We start from the raw sequence: 6827 nt of genomic DNA on the forward strand, positions 1-6827 counted from the left end.
TCAACTGCAAATGCACGCTGCCATGTCAAAATACCTGTTTATTCTAGAAATTTTATTGGCCAAGATAAAACATTATAGCATAAGATACACAGCACAGCATGATTCATAATATTTTTTAATATTTTGGTTATAGGGTTAATTACTGTCTGATGGTAATTTTATGTGGGGAACCTTGTGAATATAAGACAACTAACAGCTATTGTTCTGGCTTCTTCTGATTGGTTCACCACATAAAAAATCACCTGTAAGGTATAAAGCAAAGGACATGTTTCACGCAATTTCTTCAAAATCTTACTATGTTTGGTATAAAATACTATGGTAAGTGTCAAAAGCTTTCTGTGGTGATTACCAAGGAATACCTCAACTATGGTAAGTGTCAAGCTTTCTGTAGGAATTACCTAGGAATGCCTCAACTATGGTATGTGTCAAGCTTTCTGTGGGGATTACCAAGGAATGCCTCAACTATTGTAAGTGTCAAAAGCTTTCTGTGGAGATTACCTAGGAATACCTCAGCTTTGGTAAGTGTCAAGCTTTCTGTGGGAATTACCTAGGAATGCCTCAACTATGGTATGTGTCAAGCTTTCTGTGGGGATTACCAAGGAATGCCTCAACTATTGTAAGTGTCAAAAGCTTTCTGTGGTGATTACCTAGGAATGCCTCAACTATGGTAAGTGTCAAGCTTTCTGTGGGAATTACCTAGGAATACCTCAACTATGGTAAGTGTCAAAAGCTTTCTGTGGGGATTACCAAGGAATGCCTCAACTATGGTATGTGTCAAAAGCTTTCTGTGGTGATTACCTAGGAATGCCTCAACTATGGTAAGTGTCAAGCTTTCTGTGGGAATTACCTAGGAATGCCTCAGCTTTGGTAAGTGTCAAAAGCTTTCTGTGGGGATTCCAAGGAATGCCTCAACTATGGTATGTGTCAAAAGCTTTCTGTGGGGATTACCAAGGAATGCCTCAGCTATGGTAAGTGTCAAAAGCTTTCTGTGGGGATTACCAAGGAATGCCTCAGCTTTGGTAAGTGTCAAAAGCTTTCTGTAGGGATTACCTAGGAATGCCTCAACTATGGTAAGTGTCAAAAGCTTTCTGTAGGGTTTACCTAGGAATGCCTCAACTATGGTATGTGTCAAAAGCTTTCTGTGGAGATTACCAATTAATGCCTCAGCTTTGGTAAGTGTCAAAAGCTTTCTGTGGGGATTACCAAGGAATGCCTCAACTATGGTATATGTCAAATGCTTTCTGTGGGGATTACCAAGGAATGCCTCAGCTATGGTAAGTTTCAAAAGCTTTCTGTGGGAATTACCAAGGAATGCCTCAACTATGGTAAGTGTCAAGTTTTCTGTGGGTATTATCAAAGAGTATGGGAGTATAAAGTATACTACATGTTGCTTTTAATATTGTGTTATATCATGTATGTTATACTTTCATCTATTGTTTTTAATGCACCATGGTATTGATTTCAGCGTATGAGATGACTCTAGAGGAGGGGCTGAAGGTGGAAAAGAGGATGTTCCATACCACATTTGCTCTTGTAATTACAGTCAACGCCCTGTTGAAGTCTTGAAGCTTTTACTTCTTTAGGTGTGAATTCACAGTTTAGTTTTTAGATACAGATAAAAAACGATATTTATTAGAAACTAGAAGATAACCTTGAAAATTTCAAGAATGATTGTTCGATGTACGGCGCTTTAAAATTATGTCACATGGGATGTTGTGACGATGCATCCAGTGAAATCCAAAGTGTTTATTGATTCACTGGTTGAAAGTTTAATGACAAAGCCACTTATTGTGTCCCGATGTAAGTTATGGGGAAAAGGCTGGGCTTGGGATATCACTCCTTGTTGTGTCCTATAACCCCAAAATTTGCAAGAAACCAACCAGGGTACACTCTCCCGAAAATAATTTTACGACCTACCGATTTGCGTATCTCTAGCGAATGTGGTTGAATCTCGGCTAGCGCCTCTTTAAATGACAAGATATTAGGCAAGTGAATTCACACTTTATTAAATAAACATCTATCACAGTCTGGGGTTATGTAACCAGCACATTCCAGAGATTCGCGGCATTGTCACTTATGAAAATAGCGGGATCACTCACTCACTCACTCACTCACTCACACTCACTCACTCACTCACACTCACTCACTCACTCACACTCACTCACACTCACTCACACTCACTCACACTCACTCACACTCACTCACTCACACTCACTCACACTCACTCACACTCACTCACACTCACTCACTCACACTCACTCACTCACTCACACTCACTCACTCACTCACTCACACTCACTCACTCACTCACACTCACTCACTCACTCACTCACACTCACTCACTCACACTCACTCACTCACACTCACTCACACTCACTCACTCACACTCACTCACTCACTCACTCACTCACTCACTCACTCACTCACTCACTCACTCACTCACTCACTCACTCACTCACTCACTCACTCACTCACTCACTCACTCACTCACTCACTCACTCACTCACTCACTCACTCACTCACTCACTCACTCACTGTTTATATTGGTTTCAGAGCAAAGAGGGGCAGAGATGTCTAGCACATCAACTCCTAGAGCACATCAAGCCTGCCTGTGGTTACCATTGCAATGTCACACTTCTGTTCCTGGATGCAACAAGGAGAACTTTTGGCATTGGTGACAGTATAAATATTGGATTAAACTAACAAAGTTGCACTTTTTATCTCAACATAATAACCATTTTCTTTATTGCATTTATTTTTAAAAAATAGCAAATTTGTCTTTAAAGATTGCAGATAACACAGTTGCAGAATGATATTTTATTATAAAGCTATGGTGGTCCTACACATGCTCTCATTGGTTTATAAGCCACCAATACATCCCCGTAAGGGATGATCCTGGTTTGGCAGTACAGGAACTTATGGTCCCTCAAATGTTTCCATCGTTTGTATTTAGTGAGTTCGTTCTTTTTCCATTGGAAAAATCGGGTCCGTGAGGTCCGTGAGGAAAGGTATTTTATAGGTTGGCGGTACAAGACCACTTTCACAAAAGTGAAAGTGAGCCCGAACCAAGCCAACCGCTATACTACTGCCGTGTGACGGGATCCGCTGTATGGAAACTGCCGATGGAATCCATTTTATGGAAACTATACATTTATTTCATTTTATGGAGACTATGTTATTTTTAGTTTTATGGAGACTATATGTTATTTTTAGTTTTATGGATACTATATATTTTCGCGTGATGGGATCCGTTGTATGTAAACTGCTATGGGATCCACTGTGTGGAAACTGCTGATGGAATCCATTTTATGGAAACTGTACATTTTTTTATGGAGACTATATGTTATTTTTAGTTTTATGGATACTATATATTTTTCGTGCGGTGTGTGATGGTTTCAGATACAATCCTATGGTTACGGCTGTTGCGTGACATTCTTGGAATTTTTATTCTTAGGAGTGTATCTGGAGGGTCCCCGCTGGTGAGTCTGGGCATGTCTATTGTATTTAGGGATTTTCCCGCTGACAAAGTGGAATGTTCTAGATGTGCTTAAAGCCGAATTGCCACCAGTTTACTTCCGGAGGTACGACAGAAACCTCAACCGTTAAAAGACAAAATAATCTACTAGAATCCGAGATATTTAACAGGCCATCCGCTCTAAATTATCAATCACATCCTCAAAGAAACTTCCAATAGACACACTACTTTCAATATTCTGAAATATTTTTCACTTTTTCCATTAAAAATCATCGGAGATTGTTATGTAATCCACCGGAAGTAAACTGGTGATAATGCGGCTTTAAAGTCATGGGACTATCGTATGATCATATTGTGCCCATAGACGTAAGGATAAAGTCTTATATAATAATATATAAGATGAGATGTGATGAAGGGATACATATGGCATAAGATGAAGAGGGATATTACGACTGTCCGTTTTGTGATCTAAGGATAGCGGAGTACGTGACTAAGGGAGAGTCGGCGAGGTTCGAGGCATGTTGTGTTGGGCAGGATATGGTGAATGACAATGGAGCTAATGTGTGTAGAAATTGTTCGCCCCATGACAGGTTCTCCAATAGGGTTCTGGATTCCGGATCCTAGTGTGTGGATTCCGGATTCCATGTGGGTTTTTTCTCGTGGATTCCGGATCCCAGCAGCATGGATTCCGGATTCCATATCTCATTTTTTCATGGATTCCGGATTCCATATCTCATTTTTTCATGGATTCCGGATTCCATATCTCATTTTTTCATGGATTCCGGATTCCATATCTCATTTTTTCATGGATTCCGGATTCCGGATTACCTGTCATGGGGCGAAATTGTGGTGTTCACCATGGATACGACTATGCCGTCGAGTATGTTGATTTTCATGCGAATAAGTATAGAATGTATAGAAAGTCGGTGTACCAAAGGAAGTACTATCCAGAACATGTATTAATTAACTTTAGTTTAGAGTACCAATCAAAGCAAAGTTTACGCAGGAGATTAAATCAAATTGAGACGGCTATGAAAAAATTGTTTACTAAAAGACGGTATATCCAATTGAGATTTATTTTCTACAAATTATTTCAACTGGAAGATGATAAACAGGGTATGGAAAAGTGTATAAAATACATAAGTCACAGAACACTGAGAATGTTATGAAGGGTTATGGAAACGGATTTAACGTGTGGAGACGAAGTGATCACCATCTTTCTCTAGAGACATGTATATGCTTACCATATGGGGTCTTATCATAATAAAACCTTATGCTAAAGTTTTGTTCAGTTTGTCTCTCATTTCTACCATAATCTGTTCTCTGATATGGTCCTCGCTTTTTTTCTCAACTGAGGTGAGCGTTTATATACCTTTTCCCGTATCGACTCTCTCATTTCATTATATTTTTCAGCCTCTTTGATAATGAGATTGAATTCGTCTGAGGATATTTGGCTGTCGTTCAATGCTTTGCTAATAAGGTCATCGATTGTACTCAATTTAGATTTAGCTAGCAGCACGCGTTTCTGTACATTTTTCGATAGTCTCTTAGAGACTGATGCCGTCACTCACAACCCCAGTCAACCATGTCCCAAATGCCCCAGCCGATAGGGCTACTGAGAGGGAACCCGACCCGATAGCTATTTTGTTTATAATCGACCGAGACTTCGCGTACTTCTTCCTAACTCTTTGGTGGTGTTCGAGGTTTGCGCTAATAGAGTTCTTAATAGAACAGATTTGTTGTAGTCTGAAACTTTTACCATTGTCTTCCTCGGATGGGATGGTTGGGTAAATCTGGCGACCTCTCTCGTGTGGTTTTGCTTCATACATGTTGTCCATTATATTATATGGTTAGATAATCTCGATGTACGTTTCTTGTTTTGTGCTGTCGTACATGTACTCGACATCGCCGGATAGCGCCTCACACATTACGTTGCTAGCGAAAAGCGCTGGGTTAGCGCCCTTCTCGGTGTTGATGTGGAGGACGGTAGGGTTTGACCCCCATACGTACAACTGGTATGCCACAGATGAAAGTGTCTGAGAGGGCCCAAAAGAAACTTCCAAGTTATTTTCTCCTGTATTTTAGATATCTCATACATTTACTGTATTTTTGGCTGCTAAAAAGGGGGGGCACGCCCTGGCTACGCCCCTGTCCATGTAAAAATTAGGCAACTCAACTGCAAATGCACGCTGCCATGTCAAAATACCTGTTTATTCTAGAAATTTTATTGGCCAAGATAAAACATTATAGCATAAGATACACAGCACAGCATGATTCATAATATTTTTTAATATTTTGGTTATAGGGTTAATTACTGTCTGATGGTAATTTTATGTGGGGAACCTTGTGAATATAAGACAACTAACAGCTATTGTTCTGGCTTCTTCTGATTGGTTCACCACATAAAAAATCACCTGTAAGGTATAAAGCAAAGGACATGTTTCACGCAATTTCTTCAAAATCTTACTATGTTTGGTATAAAATACTATGGTAAGTGTCAAAAGCTTTCTGTGGTGATTACCAAGGAATACCTCAACTATGGTAAGTGTCAAGCTTTCTGTAGGAATTACCTAGGAATGCCTCAACTATGGTATGTGTCAAGCTTTCTGTGGGGATTACCAAGGAATGCCTCAACTATTGTAAGTGTCAAAAGCTTTCTGTGGAGATTACCTAGGAATACCTCAGCTTTGGTAAGTGTCAAGCTTTCTGTGGGAATTACCTAGGAATGCCTCAACTATGGTATGTGTCAAGCTTTCTGTGGGGATTACCAAGGAATGCCTCAACTATTGTAAGTGTCAAAAGCTTTCTGTGGTGATTACCTAGGAATGCCTCAACTATGGTAAGTGTCAAGCTTTCTGTGGGAATTACCTAGGAATACCTCAACTATGGTAAGTGTCAAAAGCTTTCTGTGGGGATTACCAAGGAATGCCTCAACTATTGTAAGTGTCAAAAGCTTTCTGTGGGGATTACCTAGGAATACCTCAACTATGGTAAGTGTCAAAAGCTTTCTGTGGGGTTTACCTAGGAATGCCTCAACTATGGTATGTGTCAAAAGCTTTCTGTGGAGATTACCAAGGAATGCCTCAACTATGGTAAGTGTCAAAAGCTTTCTGTAGGAATTACCTACGAATGCCTCAACTATGGTAAGTGTCAAAAGCTTTCTGTGGAGATTACCAAGGAATGCCTCAACTATGGTATGTGTCAAAAGCTTTCTGTGGGGATTACCAAGAAATGCCTCAACTATGGCAAGTGTCAAGCTTTCTGTGGGGATTACCTAGGAATGCCTCAACTATGGTATGTGTCAAAAGCTTTCTGTAGGAATTACCTAGGAATGCCTCAACTATGGTATGTG

General features: G+C 40.0%; 1 long non-coding RNA gene across 1 annotated transcript; it reads left to right on the forward strand.

The window, feature by feature from the left end:
* The first annotated feature begins 18 nt into the window (after window positions 1-18).
* Window positions 19-2731, forward strand: LOC125557298. The gene is made up of 2 exons (XR_007305214.1): window positions 19-1583; window positions 2554-2731. It is a non-coding gene; the product is annotated as an uncharacterized LOC125557298 (long non-coding RNA).
* The last annotated feature ends 4096 nt before the right edge of the window (window positions 2732-6827 follow it).

The sequence above is a fragment of the Nematostella vectensis genome, chromosome 12, assembly GCF_932526225.1.
Source record: "Nematostella vectensis chromosome 12, jaNemVect1.1, whole genome shotgun sequence".
NCBI lineage: Eukaryota > Metazoa > Cnidaria > Anthozoa > Actiniaria > Edwardsiidae > Nematostella > Nematostella vectensis.